Below are 21,302 nucleotides of genomic sequence, written 5' to 3' on the forward strand. Positions count from 1 at the left end.
ACGTGCTTTTGTTGAAAGCAGCCCCAGGCCGAGATGCACCCGCACAATGGGGTAAAACACTAGGGTAAAACACTAGGGTCTGGATGCAGCCAGAAGAGCTCTAGGGCCAGAAGAGCCTTTTTGGTGGGGGAGATGCTAAAATGCTTATTGTATGTGTGGAGGGGGTTCGTGCTCCCCCAAGGCACCCGCTGACCTGGGGTAACAGTTCTTTGCTGTCATTTAGCTGTGGGAATGTTAGAAGTTTTTAATTTCACCATAAAGAACTGTCATTTATTCACAAAAAACTCTGATATTGTTCATCCTTCACAGCTACAATTTAATAATAACACAATTTAACCACCCCAGAGGGTGGTGAGGCCCTGGCACAGGTTGCCCAGAGAAGCTGTGGCTGCCCCATCCCTGGAAGTGTCCAAGGCCAGGTTGGACAGGGCTTGGAGCAACCTGGGAAAGTGGAAGGTGTCCCTGGCCATGGCAGGGTGTGGGACTGGATGAACTTTAATGTTCCTTCCAACCCAAAGCACTCCATGATTCTCTGATTCTATGCTAATACACACTGGGGGTGCATCTTGAGGGCAGGATTTTGCTCCATGATCTGTATTCCCTCTCTTCAGCTGTGTACCTTTCTAGAACTGTTTTGTGTGTTTTCACACACGGATTCTGATCTCGGGATCCCACTGACTGTTCCTGTAATGCTGCTGTCTCGGCAGTGCTAATTCCTCACAGGTTGAGTACCAGTCCCATTCATCCATTTGGGGAAAGTAGGAAAGGATTTTCTTTGCAGGCCTCTAAGCCCATCTGCTCTCCCACATCTGGAAAGGCTCATGCTGTCTGTCCTGTTAGTGCACTGGGACAAGACTTCTGATGGAAACACTTAATTCTCAAAGCGGTGCTGGATAATGATAAATCCTTTGTGAAACGTGGATTTGCATTTAAGATTCTTTCCTGCTCCCATTGTCTGTGGGACGTTTTGCTCGGCTTCATTTCCACTGCCCCAAGTCTAAACTCCTAATCCCCTCTCCTGATGCTGCAGCTTGAGCTGATACTCCTCCGTTACTCCTTCATTTCCGTGATCTTCAGAGCCCAGGCTCCATGTCAGCCCCCTTCCCTTCTCCTGGAATCCTTGCCAGCTTTCTGCTATTCTCCACTGCTGCTTTACTGGGATGTTCCATTTTGCAGTCCCAGATTCCCCTCCTCCCAACCCATCCCTTCTCATCACCAGACCAGCTCCCACTGTAAAGCCAGTGCCAGAGGTGCTCCTGGCCCTTGGTATGGATCGGCCACAAGGAAAAACTCAGAAGGGCCTATTGGTAAATGCAGATCCTGTCCAGTCAACCCAGTTCCCAGGAGAATTCCACTGACCCTCAGGAGGCTGGAGCTGTAATGCACCGAGGTTGTGGACTCCCCATCCCTGGAAGTGTCCAAGGCCAGGCTGGGTGGGGCTTGGGGCAACCTGGTCTAGTGGAAGGTGTCCCTGCCCATGGCAGGGGTGGAACTGGATGAGCTTTAAGGTTCCTTCTCACCCAAACTGTTCCGTGTTTCCGTGATTTTCTGTTCAGTGATGCTCTGACACAGCCCCACACAGCCTCACTGGCACCTTCTGGGATGGCTGCACATTTGCTGGGAGAAGGAATTTTTCCCAAAGTGTCCTAATCAATACTTTGTTCTTAAACTGAGCAGGGAAATCAAGCAGAGAGCTGAGATGGTTTTCCTTGGACAGGAGCTGTTTCCTGGGTCTGGGTCTGGAAGCAGTGAAGCAGTGGATGTGCTCTTGAGGCCAGCACAGGGGAGGAGCAGAGTGGCTGTTCTCCCTCTGGAGGGCAAGGCAGCAACTCAGAACAGCCTTGGAAAGTTTGAAAAGTTGTTGGAAATTATGGAGTTGAAATTCAATTAAGAGACACCCAAACCTCTATTCTTATTCATTTATTTTCCTTTCCTGAGCACGGACTGGGGAGAAACTGGACAAACCAGTCCCTCTTCACCAAAAAGCAGCCTCAAATCAAAGAGGGAAATAAACCACTCGGTCTTTAATGATGGGCTGGAGGCAGCATTTTATTTCTTACTTTGTCCCTGCAATTTCCCCCTTTGTTTTACAGGGTATGACTTTACCAAAAATAGGCAAAGGAAGAAAATAAAGTTGAAAACTTCTGGGAACAAGCCAAGTTTTCCATGCTGAAAATCAATTATTGCCTAATATTTTCAAGGTGAGATCCCCGCTCTCTGGCATTAGGCCAGTTCACCCAGCTTCACCTGCTTTGTACTTTATTCACAAGAGTCAAAGATCCTGCTGATAAAACTTTTTATTTCAAGAGAGTTTTGAGTTTCAAGGCGTTGCTGGTTCTTCTAGTCAGAACCGTCGGTGGAGGAAGGCGACTTCTTCCCCCGCTCTGTGTGTTGTGCAGGGTGACCAACAACAAACACAATCATTCCATGAAATAAAACGATGGCCTTTGGAAGGAACTGCAAGGTGGCAGAATTAGACAGTGGCCATTTGAAAGGTTACTTTACTACGCCAGAGCTGCGAAAGATGGAAGTAATTTATTTCCTCTTGGTAATGCTCCTTCCTGGCCCAGCAATTTATCAGAAATGTTAATCCAACAAGCGTAAGTGTGTATGTGCTGGGAGGAGGGAGGGGAGCGGAGGAGGGAGAGGGAGAAGGCATTTAAAATTAGCTTCGAAATACTGTACATCTCATTAAAAATGTAATCATGCATAAAATGAGATCAATGAAAATTTATCTAAAAGTGCAAGGAAAAGGCGTTTTCTGGTGTGATACTGGGTATAATAGTCTGGATTTTAATTTAGTCAGTTTGCAACAAAAAATCCCTCCAGGCTAAATAAACCAGTTTCCCTCCCAGTTATTGTCTGGACAGCTAATTTTCTGCACCTTTCCTTCTAATACTCAACCTTATCTCTTGCTGGATAGAGGTTTCAATATATTGCAGAGTTTGTTTTCTTTACATTTTCTATTACTGCAATTTAATTTGCATGATAAATGATGAGAGGTAGAAAGATGATAAAAAGAAGCAGAACATTTCTTTATTAATTTTGTTTAAATTAGTGTAACTTTTCCCTGACTGTGCTTTTTACTCAGAAAGCCTACGTAGAAATTATTTTAAGTCTCCGTATTGCAGTTAGAAAACATTTAATACTTGACAATAAGCTCCTGCCTCCTGTGCCAGTGGGCACATTCTTACTGTCGTGGTTTCCTCCTACTTTACACTGTATCTTATTTACTTTTGGACCAGTTTGATGAAATCCTTCCAGTACCTAAAGTGGCTCCAACAGAGCTGGAGAGGGACTTTGGACAAGGCCTGGAGTGCCAGGACAAGGGGGAATGGCTTCCCACTGCCAGAGGGCAGGGTTAGATGGGATATTGGGAAGAAATTCTTCCCTGTGAGGGTGGTGAGGCCCTGGCACAAGTTGCCCAGAGAAGCTGTGGCTGCCCCATTCCTGGAAATGTTCCAGGCCAGGTTGGGACGGGGCTTGGAGCAACCTGGGATAGGGGAAGGTGTCCTTACTCATGGCAGGGGGTTGAACTGCATGAGCTTTAAGGTCCCTTCCCACTCAAACCAGTCTGGGATTCTATGATTTCTATGAAATCACCATCAACTTTGTCCCACAGTCTGTGCTGTAGGGAATGGTTCCCTCCAGATTTGGGGGGATTGCTTCTCAGGATTGGGAGTGAGTCTGGACTCAGTTCTAGGAACAGGGCTGAAGTACTCAAAGGTGTTTAGGTAAAGCTGCTCTGTGTTCCTGGAGTTTTATCTCCTGAGTCAGGCTTGAGATTCGGGTGGCCAGTCATTGGGGATGAGCTGTGGATCTCGGTTTTGTTCTCTGTTTATCTGTCTGAAAGGACACTCCTAATACCCTCAAACAGTGACTGGCACATCCCTGCCCACCTTCCCTGCCCTCAGTCACAACTTGGGCTTTGTTTCAGCAGCACAAAGGTCTGATCAGCTGAGCTCCCTCTACAGTCCCTGTGTTTCCGTGGGCACAGCCCTTTCCTTTCCCACAGAGAGGTTTGCAGGAATTGGCTTAAAGTTACAAGTTTTGGGAGAAGAAATAATTTGAATTCATTCCAGTAATTGGTTTCATGCAGGTGAGTGTTCCCAAAGCTAAAGGGAACCTCTGCTGAGCCCTGAGCCCCCAGAGCTGAGAAGACACCTGAAGCCTTGGCTTTCTTGTTTTTTTTTTAAACCTTTCCTTCTGAGGTTTATGTTAATTAAACACAAAGCAGTTAAAGTTTTACAAGCAGAATAACACAGTAAGTCTCCCTAAATATACGTACAAGTGCTCACTAGAATCTTTCCAAAGTAAATCCCAGGAAAATTTATGACAAACGCATGTGGTACTGGCATGGTCATGAGTGGGGAACACACCTGCCCCCAGTGCTCCCCATCCCAAACCCATCCTGCCCTTGGAGAACACAAAGGTACGTGGTATGAGTGTATCTGTCTGTGAACATTTACAAAGCAATGAACAGGCAGTGCTGGGATCATGTAACGTTACACTGGAGCAACTGGGTGGGTTTTTTCCTGCAAGTCTTAATTCTGCTGGAGTTTTCTGCAGGTGTTTGTAAAGAGGCAAGAAAAAGGCCCTTCCATGAGACCAGGTTGCTCCAAGCCCTATCCAACCAGGCCTGGGACACTTCCAGGGATGGGGCAGCCACAGTTTCTCTGGATAACCCGTGCCAGTGTATAAACTTCCAAAAATTACCTTTTTCCTTCTCTGTGCTGTAAGAAAAATTTAGGGAACAAACCAAAATGATAAATAAAAATTATACTACCAGACTGCACTGCTACCTCAGTAGCCTGTGTGCTGCAGGCTGGGTTTGAGAAAATCCTCCAGGCCTATTTTTTTTCCTTAAAGAAAAGGTGAAAAGGAGATTATTTAAGTTTCAAATTCCCGAAGTTGGAAAATGCTGAATGAAGTTTTCTTTGGAGACGTGTTCTGTTGCTGCCCTTGTCTTTGCTCAAAACAGCTCCGAGTGGGCATTTTGCTTTCCAGGATTTTAGTCTAGTGATAATTTAATCTTTGGAGCCCTCATGGGCTGTGATCCTTCTAATCTATGTGCTCTATTTCAAGGGAGAGAAATTTCCCATCAGTTTTCCCAGGATAAATGTGGAACCTGTTGTGGAAGAGGGCATCTCCTCACTGCTGGCTGTTCATTGCTGTTGACTTGCAGCTTATGGAGAGTTTGGAGAAGATCTCCCCTCCTGCCAGGGAGGGAGACATTCTTCTACTTCAGAGATTCTTCTACTTCAGAAGAACCTAAATGTGGACTCTTTCTTGGGTGAGCCCTTGGCTTGTCCATCCGTGCTCCTGGTGGCTGTTCTGTCTCCACTGCTGTTCGTGGAGGGCTCAGACAGTTTTCCCTGTTGTGCTCCATTGGCCTCGGTTGCCTCCTGCCCATCATGAAACCTTCTGTAGCTATTCCTAGAGGCTCTCCCAGTTACTTTTGTTGTGCATCTTCCAAAGGCATCATTATACATAAGGCTTCTAATATGAAAAATCCTCATTTTCCAGTTCAGATGAATACCATGGCCATTATCCAGTGATTACTTATGTCCTCCATGTCATGGTTCAGTGTGATCCATCTGGATGGATGCTTGCCTTATGATGTTCTCTTCTCCACTGTACATGCCCCGAACAAAACAGGCTCCCTTTGCTCCCTCTGGTTTTTGCTGATGACACTGCCAGACTCTGAACGTCCTTAGTTTCATTTGTCCATTCAAAGTTCGTGCACTTTTTGACTTGCTGTACTTTAACACACCGGCCTGCGGGATGTGATGTGTCAAATAACCTTTGAAAATCCAAACAGATTATGTCCCATGTTTTCTTCCTGTCTGGAGTCTGTGTTACCTCTTAAAAAAATTCCAGCAGATTTGTCAAAAACTCTGCTGGCGACTTTAATATCAGCTCACGTTTCTGCAGATGTTTTGTGACCTCATCACTTATTAATGTCTCCATGATTCTGTCTTCTGCTGAAGTTACACTTATTACTGTTAATGTGGCTGTGAATGCCTTGCCTCTTGCTTCCCTACTGGACTGCGTCTGATGACATGGATCTACTCAGGATGGCTTTGAAGCTCAAGGGAAAGAATCTTTTTTTGATCTTAGATTTGAGAGATTTAGAAATACCTCCATTTTCTTAATCTATTACTTTATTACTGTTATTTATTAATCTTGTCCAAAAGGAGTTGGGATGTTTCCAGGAGCACATGCTGTGAGGATCCTCACCTTTTGTCTGTCCTTGTTTCATAATCCATCCTGCAAATGTCATTCCAACTCCTGGAGTTAGACATATCTAATTCTCCTCCTCTTGGCAGACTGGACTTTTTCTCCTCCCTTCTGCTTCACACAGCCATTGCCACAGGACTGCAGCTACCTCAGGTGCTTCTTACAGGGAGATGAGACAGAAATCTGTCTACATCACCAGCCCTAAAGAAGGTGCTTTAAAACCTGCCCTGTTGCTGGCTGCCAGCAGCTGGTGCTAAGCAGGGCACTGACCCTTCCTGGCTTTTTCATGGAACCATGGAAACAACAGTAACTTGATTTTGCTGTTCTTGTAGTCTTGGAAATGTTGATTTTCACTGAATTTCCAGAACATGAACACTGTTTGTGCCTTCCGTATGCAGTCAGGAGATGGTGTGTGTAAGCAAACACATCCACCTGGAGAACCCATGGGAAGGTGGCACAGCATTTCCACTTATTTCCTTTCTTCAAAAGTAATAAAACTCCACGGGGGAGCATGAGAACTTTTCCAAAACTGTCCCTGCTTTGGGACTGTTGGAGTGACTGAGAATGGAGGTACGTCCCGTGCTGCAAAAATTTGTAAGCTCCATGAAGTGCCTGGAATTTGGATGGGATACAAGCCAGCCTCTCCATTACATGTCTACAGCTCTCTGCATATTTGTGATTATCCTTATGAATAATGTAAACTCTGCTTTCAGATGGGAAAGGCTTGGGGAAGGAGTTAGGGAATGTGTCTGAGTGCTGGTAATGACCTCGGCACCCAGCAGTTTCTCACTGGATGGAGCAGTGCAGTCCCACTTAGAGCCAATGAAGTTTCTGGGTAAAGGAGCAAAAATTCTTTTTTCTTGCGGTCGCCACTTCTAGAACAATCCTCTTTTTTATTTGTTCAATACAAGTGTCAGGGCTGGCGAGGAAGAACTCACAGTGGTGTCATTATGCAGCCTAAAACCAGTAGCTTTTATTTTGAAACACTCATGTCTGTGAAAGTGGATTTTCTCATGGCACTGACTCTTGAGTCACTTCGATGCTGCTGTTGGACTTCTTATTTTTTTTAAGTATTTTGTAAAAGTTTACCATTTTGCTTCCCAGAACAAGAAGAATCCTTCCTCCTCCTTTCCAGGGAAATAAATTCTTTACCTACACCCCTTGAATTTCTGCACCTGGGAAATCCAGCAGGTGGCAAAGATGCTGGAAGCCATTTCAATGCTTCTAATGGGTAAGATGTTTACATTTCATGGGCCTGTATCAGAAGGGTCTGTTGTGTTGGAGGCATTGGGATAAATTCGTCTACGTCATATGAGAAAATGTGCTTAAAGTTCATCCATCAGCTTGTTCTCGGTGGGTGGAGCGTGGCAGTGGCTGGACAGGTTGTCCATCAGCAAGATAACTCCTGCAGCCTGGAGTAAAAGGAATCCTTCAAACAATTAGGCTACAAGCAGAGCACAGAGGGAGGGTTTAATCTTTTCCCTGCCCTACCAGAACAGGTTTAAGTGATGGTGGCGGAACACTTCCATTGATTTTGCTCATGCTTGTGGTACCTGCTGATGACACTTGGGCATTGGTTACGCTGAGTAGACTCATTCTCTGTAGCTGGGAATGTGCCCACCCAGTTGCTGAGCTTTGGCTAAAATTTTCCTTTGGTGTCTCCCCAAAATGCTGTGGTTCAGGTTGGACTGGAAGGTGCCAGGTTTTGTGCTGTTTACCTGAGGGAAGAAGAGGTGCTACGAAGAATTGTTTCTCCATCCCCAACCTTCCCTCCTTCCTGCTGGTGAGGAAGACTTGGCGTTTGATCCAGCAGCTCCACACCAGTGGTCCAGGCACTGGGTTATCCCTCCAGGACTGTATGTCCATGTGTCCTCTCAGCTCCCAAACCAGCCCGTCTCTCCTGCTGTAGCAATCCCGTGGCCCAGGAAGGGGAGAGAGGGGGAAGGTTGGCTTCTAGTTCTGATTCATCACTTTTATTGAACTTAAATTCTTTTGTTTTAATGCACACTTGATTGAGCCAGCATTTATCCAAACGGTTATGGTGTGTAAGAAAAAGAGACAGTTGAAGAAAGAACAAATGAATCTAATGTAAATCAAATACTTAACGCTTTTATAGAAACTACAAAGCCTTAAATGTGTATTCTTAATGGTAATTTTACAAAACTCCACCAGGCATCTTCAAATGGAGGTGTGACAGTGATTGTTTCAGGCTAGAGATGGCTTTCCTTTCACATGCTAATCATCTGCTCATGGTGATATTTCTCAGCAGCGTTGGAGTCAGCGAATTGAATAATTTATGGAATGAGTTTTGTTGTAAATTTATTGTGTCACAAGCAGGTTGTAATTTCACTAACAGTACACTTAAGTTATTAAGTAAAAAAAAAAATAATGTGGTTGATAGGACCGTGCATTTGGAGGTTCTCTTGCTCCCTCCCCAACCAGTTCTCATCTTATATATTTTCAAACAGAGTATTTACCTAATTTCTATTCAGAATCTGATCTGAGAAAGGGAGCGAGAGAGGACATTAACATAAGTGGGTTTGCATTTGCACACTATTGTTGAATCTGGCAGTCGTAAACAAATTACAGAAGATTTTATACAGACAGAAATAGCTTTAAAATGGCACCGCTCCGGTGCGGCGCCGCCTTTGTTCCCTGTTTGTTTCTGAGGAATTGGCCTCAGCTACAAGTGATGGAGTGCTGAAGGTACAGGCAGATCTGCAGAGCAAAGTGGAGCCTCCTATTTCTTCCCAGCTCTGGTGTTTGGATGTCTGGGAGCCGTTGCTGGGAAGGCATTTCTGGGTGCACAGGGAAGGAGGGGACACGTGTGCCCCACGCCCGCTGGCGAGGGCTGAGACCAGCAGTGGCAGAGGGGGGCTTGGCTGGGGCTGTACCCCAAAAGGGAGGGGTCTGGCTGCCCCTCTGGGAGGCCTGGGGAACCTTATTGGTGCAGCTTCTGCAGAGTTCTACAGCCTCAAACTGGCTCTTTTATGATTTTAAACCAGCTGTTGAACCTGTCTGTAGTGGCCAGTTGTAACCCTTAGGCCCTGGGAATTTTGGGTAAAGGTGTTTTTTTGACATGTGTTATAAACATATGTTTTGCCTCCCTGTACCACCCTCAACTCCTGCCTGTCCTCCAGGTGTTTGACCTTGTCCAGCATCTCTCCTCTGCCATCCCTTGGAGATACTGGAATGAGCTGACTGTGCCATTGCCTTTTCCACACCTGTCACGTGCAGCCATGGAAGGTGACACCTGGCTGGGCCAGGGACCCCTCCTGCTTCCCATGTTCCCAGCAGGGCTTTGGCAGCTGGAAGCTTCATGGAGTTGGAACTTGGTAGGATATGTAAATACCAGGAGAGGCAGAAGCGTTGTGATTGTTTATTTAATTGTTTCAATATGCCAATGTTAATACATATAATTACACACTATAAACACAGTTAATTACTTAAATGAACTAAATATTTTTGTGTCTCAATCTAAAATTGCAATCAAAAGTTCTCAGTGGGTGGCACATTTAGAAAACAATTTTCCTCCTGTACGGGCTTCAGTTTGAGTAGGCTCCCTATCTCCGGCTACTTTTGCTGCTTCTGTAAATTGCAGCTGAGAAGCATTTCTCTGGTTCCTTCCTCGGCTGAAATTCCTCGTGGAAGCTCTGTATTGTAATTATGGTGGTGCGTGTTAAATTTTTAATTTGATTTTCATTTGTGTATTCAATTGATATAATTGATGTGCATCTTTTCTCCCTCAGGATACAGGTTAATAACCTACTAACCTCGGAATGAAGGAATGATAAAAGGATCCCACACCAGAGTGTAAGGGACCGGTTATAATATATGTTTTTAGCTGTAGCCTTATTTTTTGTCCTGTGTAGCCTCTGGCATTTTTTACTTGCAAAGCCTTGACAGACATTAAAAACATTAATTATTTTAATTTTAACGAAAAGAACTATTCACACTGAATGTACAAGGAAGATCTCCATTTGTGAATATCTTAGGAAACAAAAGAGAAAAGTTTTACAAACAGAATCAGTTTCTGTTTATTTTCTGAGCAGGTGCTTCTTGGTTGGTTTTGGTTTTCCACTTGTTCAGGCTGCAGCAGGGACTTGCCAAACAAGTAATATATATCTACAGAAGGTGATGACAGTGGGTAAAAGAAATGTTTAGATAAGATCAAGGCATTTGCTCCCTGTTGGAGGATCGAAGGTACTGCTGGAGCAGGAGAGAGTGCAAAGGCACCTGGTGAAACGCTTGGCAGGTTGGTTCCTGGGGCCTGTTCTCCTGCACTGAGGTGGGTCCTACAGAGCAGAGCCCGAAGGCAAATCTGCTACTGCTGGAGCTGGAAGGTCGAGCTGTTCTGCCCCCTCCAGACCCAAAGAGAGGCAGAGGTGTTAGTGCTGGGCTAATGGAAATGCTCCAGCAGGCCCCCCTGGCTGTGTGCCGGCTCAGGGACACCCATGTGCAAGTCTCTGTGGAGCTCGTGCTGGAGCCAGGCCGAGTGGAAGGTTATTCTAGCGGAGAGAAACCCTTTCTTCTGGTTATGGAGCTGGAAATGGAGCAATTAAATGAGCCAGCAGTAAGTGCAGAATTAGCACATGGCTGAGTCCACTCTCTGCTGGATGAGGCTGGAGGTCTCACAGGAATAGCAGGGCTGGGAGGAGTGGGGGGAGGGAACCAGCCCCAACTGTTTTCTCACCTTCCTTCTTTGCCGAGGGACAATGTGCCCTGAAGTGCTTTGGAGCCAAACAAGAAAATCAAGGTGTTGGGAAGAATAACTGAAACACTCACAATTACATTAAACATCCCAAGGCATCCAAATCTCATGCTCCAGGAAGTAACAAGCTATCAAGTGCTAGGAACTGGCAGAAAATATGCCTTAGTAAGTTATCCATTGCTGGTGTGGGCTCTGCTGAGGCTTTCTGTGGAGGGCCCAGCACTGATGGCACGAGGGCGCTGCAGGGATCTGCGAGAATCCTGGTGTCAGCAAAGGAGCTCAGCGTCCTGCAGCCAAATGGGGACTTCCCTTGGTGTTGGCCCTATTTAAGCAACTGAGAGTACTGGATAATCTGTCCCAAGACAAATATTTAAATGGGCCAGCTTCTCCCAGGTTTTATCACGGTGCTATTCCAGTACCTTCCAAGTGCAGATCAGAGTTAGAGAAGGTCTGGGAAGAGTAGACACCTATGTCCGTTGGGCAGTGATGGGTAATGAACTCAGGGACTTCTAAAATGCTTCAGCTGGATTTGGAAATGAAAACTATTGTAACCCAGGACTCTTTAGGGAGCTGATTGGTAACAGTTGGCATTTCTGTATCTGGTAGGGAATTTGGAGAATGGCAACATCGTATGTTTGCTGGTCACTGTAGTGGAGACCTGCAAATGAGGACTGAGTTGATTAGATATAACCTGCATATTTATTCAATTAGTCATAGCAATTAAAAAGCCTTTGTATATTGGGAATAGTGATGACAGGGAGAATTTTGGGTAAATTTCTTGGGCTTCTCCTCATCCCAGCTCCCACTCTGTGGCCATATCAACAAAGACCAGTTAATTTGCATTTAAAATTATTATACTAAACAGGAATATGTGCAATGTTTACAGAAGCCAGCAGAACCAGCGCTAATGCCTTTATAAATACATTCAGTGGTCTGTTCCTGTGGGGAGAAAATTGAGTTTGCTCTGGGAAAGTCAACTTGCAATTTCTTGACATGTGTGTGTAAAGCCTCATTTTTAAAAACCAATGAGTAGAGAGACATAGGTTCCTTAAAAATTCCTGTGTGGTGTAATCCTGGGCAGTGTGCACAGCAAGATGAAAGCTGCAGAGCTGGGCTGAGTGGTTCGTAAGCCACAAAGAGGCTCAGCAGCATAAACAGCGCGAGATGGATGAGCCGCGTTGCTGGGGACGCCACTGCAGCTCCCAAATTGAATCAGAGACTCTGGGATTTCAAACTAATGGGGCTTTCTGCTGAGGTAAAGCAGACTCTGGTTTGTTCTGCTGGTCCACCCCTGTTCCTGTACTGGTTCTTGCATCTTCTAGGGGAAAACCCAAGAACCTTAGAGGACACTGGTGCTACACAATCCCACCCCAAAATAAATCTCTTACTTAGCTCCAGTAGTTGAAGATTGACAGAAGCTGTGCTGTGCAAGGTTTAATATCCTTCTAAAGTTATTAGAGTTCATTAGGAAATCTTGTTGGTTTAACCTGGTCGTGTTGGTGCCCTCAGTGACTTCCTTTGGGACAGTCCAACAGGATGTGTTACAAAAACATGTTTTGTTTTGGCCCTGTTCATCTCGAGTATCGTTGACTCTATAAGTACACTAGTTTTTGCCTCTAGTATACATTTCCTTCTATTATTAACATTGATTTTCTTGGCCAGCTGTATTGCTGATTCCCCTCTTTCCTCACTATGCTCTCCTGTGCTAATTAACTTTTATCTTTTCTACCAACCATACATAAACTGACCTTGTGCCAAGGATGACTTGGCCAGGGTGTCACACAAAGCTTCCAACTACTGGAGTGCTAAAAGGTGGGCACAGATCTAGGGATGCTGTGAAACCCCCCAGTTAAAGGTTTTATAGAGCAGGTTTTGTTCCTGCTTTCATACAAGTTTTTTTTTGCTTGGGGAGCTCCCAGAGCCCTTTTAATTTCTGAACTTTCTTTTTGCCTTATGGTAGTTTATTATGATTATTGTTATTTATTGCTATTGCAGGTGAGGCAGGAGGTGAGCCTGGCTCACAGGTTGGGGAATAGTTTGCATGCTGACCATGCACCACCTGAGAGGTCCATGTGCTGTCAGTGGAAGGCCAGGGTTGTCTTCAGGTCATCCCTGAGAGGGGCAGGGGTTGTGTTTAGAAGCAGTGGAGTTGTAAACCAGCAGTTAAATCACAGACCTATCAGATTTCTATTTTCAGGCTTCACATTTCTCTTAAAAATGTTTAATTCAGATGTGCTGATGTCAGAATCACGTGGTGAACCGGTGCTGTGTGTATGTATAGTCTGTAGCTGTTGGTTGGATCCAACACCATCATTTCAGTTTTCATCCTCTGATGCAGTGTTTACCCCCTGGTCATTTCATTTTTTGCTAATTTCAACCTGTGGATCTCAGACTAGGTAACTCAAAAAAACTGGATTTACTAACCCAAGTATTTGCTTTCCATGTGCTTCTGAGTGTCCCACAGAGCCTGACTGAAATGCACCGTTATGATGCCCAACAGTTTTGCAGTGTCAGGCAGATGGACTTTGCCACCTACATTTAAAGAAATATTTATCCCCATTTTTTATGTGACTCTTTTTGTGTGAATACATGGCACCAGTGTTGGTTATTCTCAAACTGCCAATAACAACATCACGGTTCCCGAGCTCCTCCGGCTGATTAGCTGGTTGTCACTGATGAGTGACCCCTAAACCCAAGAACCCAGAGGGGCACAGCCAGCCCCAAGCACCCACCTGCACCCCACACTCATTGTCTTCTTCTCCATTGTGTCAATACAATGGTGAAAACCACGTAGTTCTGACCACAACATTCTGAGCAACTTCAGGCTTTATAGATTAAATCTCACATCTTGAAGTGCACCCAAAGCTGACAGCAAGAGAGTTAATAACACACCGAGTCTCCTGCCATGTCCTAAGGCTTTTTTCTTCAATATTATTCAAAATTTAGGCACCTTTCATATTAATTAAATGGTAACTTTCTGTATCCCATGATCAAACTATTCAATAATGCTTGCTCAGAGCAATCAGAAATGACAAAAATAAAGTACTAATATAATTTTATTATGAATGATTCGATCCCTGGGGTTTCTATCATATTAAACAAAGAAACAAATTAACCAGTGACTGAATTAAGTGGAGGAACTTGCATCATGTAGAGGCAATAGATTTTTTCATAGTTAAGCTGCCAGCTACTTTCATGCTTCAAGTCCAGTTTCTAACTTTCCCCTGAATTTCCTAGAAATAATCTTGCTGCTGTGTATCGATGCATATGTCAGTGTGGAGCTGGTTTTTTAAATAGGAAATACAGTAAAGAAGATCAGAAGAGGAATTTTGAATGTACAGATCTACTGATGTTCCTGAGGATAGCTGTGGTATCTTGGGCAGGTCTTTGTGGATGGCTGTGGGCAGCACCTCCCAAACCTGACGCCACTTGGTTGTGCTGGATGGGACACTTTTGTTCATTGACTCTCTCATTTCCCAGCTTTTAAAATAATGACCATCCTCTCTACTGCACCTGTCAGGTGTCTGAAGGAGACCATTGCACGTGTTACTGGGATGGCGCAACACAAGTTTGCTGGGATGTGGTCACTGATGTTTAAGAGCACCTGTGCCATCCATCCCATACCTGACAGACCATGCTGTGGGTCCACAGTCCTTCTCCATCCATCCCATACCTGACAGACCATGCTGTGGGTCCACAGTCCTTCTCCATCCATCCCGTACCTGACAGACCACACTGTGGGTCCACAGTCCTTCTCCATCCATCCCATACCTGACAGACCATGCTGTAGGTCCACAGTCCATCTCCATCCATCCCATACCTGACAGACCATGCTGTGGGTCCACAGTCCTTCTCCATCCATCCCGTACCTGACAGACCATGCTGTGGGTCCACAGTCCTTCTCCATCCATCCCATACCTGACAGCCCACGCTGTGGGTCCACAGTCCATCTCCATCCCTCCTGTCATGGCTCTCAGCCCTCCTGGCAGTGATGCTCCACATCTGCTGCACCAAGGGGGTCAGACAGGGAACATTATTAGTCCCCCAGCTTTTAATACTGCAGCCATCCTAATACACCAGATGCCTTTGGTCACGTATCTCTCTTTCTAAAAAAGATATTATTGTAACAGAGGGATTAATCAAAATAGGGGTGAGCAAAAGCCTGCCTGTTCAGGGCAGCCTCTGGTTTCAGCAGTTGTTCAGTAATGGGCAGCCTCTTGCTCCTCGCTATAAACATCTGGATGAGGAGGCTGAAAGAATTAAATTTTGTGCCTGAAAAATGACATATTGAGTAGGAGCTCTGCTTTCATCTCTGGGATCGTGTTTGGAGAAGAATCCGCGCAGAGTCTCAGCGTTAACATTCTTTAACTGCTCCTCAAATTACTAATGCTTCACGTTGCTTTAATCCATTCGGCTGTAATAGCTTTATTAGATTAAACTCCCTGCTGAGCGAGTGAGGAACAGTGGGATTATCACACTTCCCTTTGAACAGCCAGTAAAGACAAAATAAATGGTTAACAAAATAGAGCAAATTCAGTTTGCAGGTGAGCTGCAGCTCCCAGCCCCGTGTGCTGTGGATGGGCTCTGAGCCTCCCTATTATTCCTTGCTTGAAAAACACCTCTTTAGCAGCCAGAAGAAATTCCCGAGGTAAAAAAGAAGTCCTAATGGAATAAAAGTTCCTCTTTCCCCTTCAGATGTGTTGCTAATTGCATCGTGCCCACTGCAGGGGCAGTGTGAGGAAAACCTGAAACCTTATTTAAGAAAAAAATAATTTTTAGCTCCACATTTGCTGGAGCTGTAGGTGCGCCAGGAACAGCCTTTATCCAGTGTCTCCAGAGTGGGAATGCTTAATGACTGATTTTTTATTATTTTTTTAGCAAATCTAATTAACTATTTGAAGTATTCCATCGAGAGGCTCACGGTTACTATACACAAGCAGTGGGTGGCTCTTCTAGAGTCTCTTAAAAACTCAGTTTCTTCTCAGCATTCTTCAAATCCTCGTCTGCTGGAGCAATTTGAATTTTGTTATTAGTGACTGCTGGAAATCATAATTCAATAAAGACTAACTCATTTAAAAATGCTCCATGCTGAGCATGCATTAGGTAACTTGGGAAACTTTGGAGACACAGAAAAACATATACTAATATCCAGGTCTACACAGGAAATTGGTATGGCACTGAGCTGCTTGAAGGAGGCTTTTTGTATGTTTTTAAGAAGCTGCAGAAAGGTTGGAAGGAATGCAGGTTTTTTCTAGTAAATCTATTCCTTCCCTCTCCCCAGCATTTTTTTCCTAACGTGCTGGCGTCTGTCCAGAGGAACTGGAGCCCCCAACATGCAGGGGACAGTGAAAAACACACCATAAACATTTCTGTAATCATTTCCTAGATAAGTAAGAAAGCTGTCGGGTTTCTCTTCCTGAACGCCATGTATGTCCCTTATTACTTGTCTCAAATTAGTTTGGAAGTTTTAAGGATCTCTCCTGCCCCATTTCTCCTTACTCCCTTTATGGCAATACCCTTAGAGCCATAGAATATATAGTCCTGCCACAGGGAATGGGCCTCCTGCTCGGGGGTTTGAGCCACATCTGCAGCTGGAGCAGGCTTGGGAAGCTCCCGGCCTTGTGCAAGGATGTAATTTCCTAACACCAGTTCCCTTCAGAGGACGCTGTACTGCCTCATTCCTGCCCGGTGCTGTCCGGGAGCCGTCCCTGCCGTGCTTCATTTGTTGCTCCAGTTCAACCCCAGGAAATACACAGGGGGATTTTGTTCCCAATTTCTTTCCCCACAAGTTGTTTCATCTTTAGAATCACAACATTTCCTGCCAACATCAGAGGTTTCCATTCTTGTCTCCTCTCTCCCTTGTTCTTTCTAGCCATTTTCAGACTTATCTAGCCCTTGTGTTTCTTACCCTTGCTCCCTTTCATCCCTCGGTCCTCTCCTGGAGCCTCCCTCGTTTCAATTCTCCACTTAGCTCGCCTTCAGAAAACAATTCCCGTCTTCCACCTGGTTTTTCTCCTTTGTTGCTCTGGGGTTTGATTTCACCTCTCTTTGTCCACTTCCCCCTTCTTGTTTTTTTTTTTTTTTTTCCTTTTTTTCCCCCCTCATCCTCTTTTTAAAATCAGAGAAAAGGATCAATATTGTCCCCCCCTCTGTTTGATAAGACAATGCTGGATGAACACAGTGGCAATGGAATTGTTGTCTCTGCAGAGAGGGAGGAGAAGGGGGGAAGGTGCTGCTGCGCAGGCAGGGCCAGGCCCTGGCAATCCTGGGTCAGGCTGGACCAGCCTGGATAAATATATGTAATTGCATGGATAAAAATCTGGGACAAAGGCCTGGGTTCTTTGCCCAGGCAAAATGCCCATGGAAACAGGCTGGTGTACGTCAGAGTGGAGAGGCCAATTTTAGGTTGTTTACCCAGAGACAATTTAGGAAAGCCTGACGGCAGGAATGTCCTGCTCAGCATCACGCCATGGCCTGGGTGCGTCTTCTAGACTTGGTGTGTTCTCCGTGTGATCTGTGGAAGCTTGTGATCCACAGGGAGTCAACATCCCTGTGTTATACCCTGTGCTGTGCTCCGAAACCTGCTGTGAAGTGGAGCGCTTGGGAAGAACCTAGCCTGGTTTTGGGATGGGCTCTGGGGAGACCTTAGAGCCCCTTCCAGTGCCTAAAAGGGCTCCAAGAGAGCTGGAGAGGGACTTTGGACAAGGCCTGCAGTGCCAGGACAATGGAATGGCTTCCCACTGCCAGAGGGCAGGGTTAGATTGGATACTGGGAAGTAATTCTTCCTTGTGAAGGTGGTGAGGCCCTGGCACAGGTTGCCCAGAGAAGCTGTGGCTGCCCCATCCCTGGAAGTATCCAAGGCCAGGCTGAACGGGGCTTGGAGCAACCTGGTCTAGTGGAAGGTGTCCCTACCCATGGCAGGGGGTGGAACCAGATGCTCTTTGAGGGCCCTTCCCACTCAAACCACTCTGGGATTCTGGGACACCCAAAGCAACTTTAGGGGAGGCTTAGTTTTTAAAAACTTGTTTCTTTCTTTCTCTGTGTGAAAAGTAGGTAGAATTTACTGGGGAGAGAGTCGAGCTTCTTCTCGCCCTGCCCCTCTGCTCAGGGGCCCGCTGCCCTGGTTCTGAGCGGTGTCACACGTGGGTCGCACGTGTCCCTGTAGCCCCCAGGCCAGCCGTGCCCGGGCTCAGCCGGGCCATGCGCACAGTTACAGCCCGGGGCGATGCCTCCCTCCCTCCGCAGGCGCGGCCCGGGCCGGGGGCTGTTTGTGGTGCCGTTGTTTGTGTCGCGCCGCCCCAGCCGGGTGTGCCCCGGCCGGGTGTGCCCCGGCCCGGCCCCGCCGCTCCCCGGGCCGAGGTTGCCCCCTGGTGCCCCCGCGCGCGGGCACGCGCAGGGCTGGGGGGGTCGCGCGCAGGCTCCGGGCGGCCCGAACCGGTCGGTGCCGGAGCGGGTTCGGCGCGGCGGCCTCGCCGTGACCCCGTTGGGTACAAATACCACCGACATTCCCTGCCTGAAAGTAATGAAATACGGGATGGGCGCCTCAGGGATGGGTCCGTTTCTCCAGGTAAGGCGAATTCCTCCTGGAAGGACAACGCGGGAGCAGCCCAAGCCATGCTGAACGGTTGCTGATTGAGGAGCCGGCGGCGGGCCCGGCCCGCAGGAGCCGCTGCTGGTAGGTGTGTGTGACTTCCCACAGGTTCTACTGCTTTCTGTCCGAGTATACCAAGCCTTTGGTTGAGGGTCTGGTTCATTCCATACCTGTATTAATTATTGAATAACTATATTGAATGCACATATTGATAGGGCAGGGTTAGATGGGATACTGGGGAGAAATCCTTCCTGTGAGGGTGGTGAGGCCCTGGCACAGGTTCCCCAGAGGAGCTGTGGCTGCCCTGCCTGGAAGTGTCCAAGGCCAGGTTGGATGGGGCTCGGAGCAACCTGGTCTAGTGGAAGGTGTCCATGCCCGTGGCAGGGAGGTTGGAACCCTCTTGATCTTTAAGGTCCCTTCCAACCCAAAACAGTCTGGGATGTCTTGCTCTTATGAGTCAGTTTGAGTCTGCATTTACCTTTGGTAACTGTAAGTTTGCACTTAGTGCACATTTTTATTTCCTCAACCTGTATCTGGTTCAGCTCCAAGGCTTTAGAACTCGCCCCTCTTGCCATGTGCCACCCCAAGAGCATGTGGTTCCTTACTCTCTGTTGACAGAAAAGAGGGGCAGGGGCAAGGCTGGCCCTGCAGAGCTCTAAAAGAAGCTGGCCAGTTTTAGCCTAAAAGGACCCAGATCCACAGGAATTCCTTGGTAGTTTAATCCTGGTGCCTTAGGATGGGGCAGGCCCGTGGCAAATTGCATGAAACGCAGTGTTGCAGGTCTTTCAGTGACATGGGGAGGGCAGGAGCGTGTTGTATCACAATTCAAATGGGTGGCTGGTCCTTGGTGTGCCAGCAGGTAATGCCTTTATGGAGTCCTGGGTATCATCAGAGCCCAGGAAATAATGGCTGAGGCCAGAACTAGGCAATATAATTTCTTTAAATGTAAGAAAAAAGCAAAACGCAGAAAATGGTGATGGCATTTTAACTAACTTCAAGTGTGCTGCTGGTTCAGTCGCCCCTTTGATGTTGCAGCCGGGTGACCTGGCCTCCCCCGCCATTCATCACTGCCTGGAAATCAAACTCACCCGTGCTCCTGCTTTACAGTCCTCCCTCTGTTCTGCTAATAAACACAATGTTAGTGAAAATAACCATCCGGGAAGCGTTCAAAGGGGATATCCATGGATGAATTTTAGTGAGAGTGCAGTTTCTTGCTGTCAAGCCCGAATCTTCAAACTGCTCCACAGAACAGAGCGTTCATCTAAACCTGTGGCATGGGAACACAAGGTTCCCAAATCCCTTTGCTCCAGGGGCAACTCTGTGATCAGAACCTCGGGGAAATGCCTTTAGTTATTTCATTTCACCTGCATTTTACAGTTCCAATGTTAGTTAAGGTGTCAGCTGTGTAAACACAAAAACCTACATTTTTAAAGAGTGGTATCTGAAGTGGAGAATTCCTTCCTGATGGTCCCTGGACGATGCTCAGGGAGCGGTCCCAGAGGCCAGCAGTGCTGGAGAGCTGCTCCTGGAAGGGGGCGAGCTGGGGCTCCAGTGGGCACAAGGAGTGTGTAACACACCTGGGCACAGAGCATGTGTTAATTCACATGGACAGTGCACCTGTAACACACGGGGCACAGTGTGTGTGTGTGTGTGTGTGTGTGTGTAACACACCTGGACACAGTGGTTGTGTCACACCAACGTGACCCTTGTCTCTGGCCTCACAGTGATGATTTAATGGCTTTGGGTCATCAATACCCTGGTGCCCAGGAAACAGGACTTCTAATGAACTTGGTGCCTTGTCCCTCCCCTGAGGGGGGGGGCACTGAGGCTGAATTAGAAGAAAATTAGATGAGGATTTTGTGTTGTTTTGGATTTTGGACTCTGGCACGAGTTTATTCTGGGTTTAGCAATTGCTTTTGCAGGGTGTTGTCTGGATCGTGTAGGAGCGGATGAAGTGGGCTGGGAGAGCCTTGTGGTTGGGTGAGCACAGCTCTGCTGTTGCTTTCAGAGCCTGGGTTTTCTCCTCTTAGATCTGGTGCTTTTCATCCTTGCTGCCTCTTTACCTTGTTCTAGTCAGCTCTGTTGTATCTGTTGTGCAGAGTAACAGACGTGTAAGTCTAATACAGTAAATCATTGTATGTATTATGGCAACACCAGGGAAATATCTCTTAGCAGCACCAGAAAAAAACCCCCACATTTAATTTTCTGATTTCTTGCTGAATATGGAATGGAAAATATGTTGATTTAACTCTAAAAAAATGTACAGTTAATTTAAGGGAAAAAAAAAAAAGAAAGGAACCCTTTACCATATCTAATTTCATTAGTAAACTGTAAATGGAAATGATGAAGAGGTACGATTTCAAAGGGCTGGGAACCCACACATTTTATGTAGCATTAATCATGTGCTCTTAATTTTTCCGCAGCAGAGCTCTGTGTTCCCAGCCGGCAGTTCACGGGGCAGTGGGCGAGGGTGGGCAGTGGAGCCCTGCAGGGACCCCCCCACGGCTGGGACCCCCCGGGGGGGGTTGTGGCCACGTGTCCGAGGTGTTGGGGCTGTGCTGGGGCTGATCCAAACACGGGCGTTGCTGCGGCTCGTGTGTTCCACGTTCCTCTGTCAGAGGCTCTTTCTCTTCCAGGCTGTAAAGAGGGTTAAGAAAGGAATTGTCTCTATTATGGTAATTAAACTCCCAGGAAACAGCCTCATTAGACTAATAAAGAGTAAATAAAACAGGCAGGACACACTTCGGTTTCCAGTAGCGA

At 46.5% G+C, this 21,302-nt stretch overlaps 1 protein-coding gene across 8 annotated transcripts in view; it reads left to right on the plus strand.

The window, feature by feature from the left end:
• The window catches only part of ZFHX3 (zinc finger homeobox 3), a 513,502-nt gene that overhangs the window by 34,908 nt on the left and 457,292 nt on the right, over positions 1 to 21,302 (plus strand). Inside the window, exons 1-2 of one of the 8 annotated variants that reach the window (XM_051805546.1) lie at positions 18,368 to 18,438; positions 18,519 to 18,626. The exons of 5 other annotated variants lie outside the window; for them this stretch is intronic. The gene's annotated coding sequence lies outside the window, so the exon portion shown is untranslated. Of the gene's footprint in view, positions 1 to 18,367; positions 18,631 to 21,302 lie in introns of those variants that run through there. 2 more of the 8 variants (XM_051805545.1, XM_051805542.1) reach the window with 2 other exon arrangements.

This window comes from Manacus candei, unplaced genomic scaffold (assembly GCF_025592945.1).
Source record: "Manacus candei isolate 608988 ecotype Guabito, Panama unplaced genomic scaffold, ASM2559294v1 h1tg000065l, whole genome shotgun sequence".
Classification (NCBI taxonomy): domain Eukaryota; kingdom Metazoa; phylum Chordata; class Aves; order Passeriformes; family Pipridae; genus Manacus; species Manacus candei.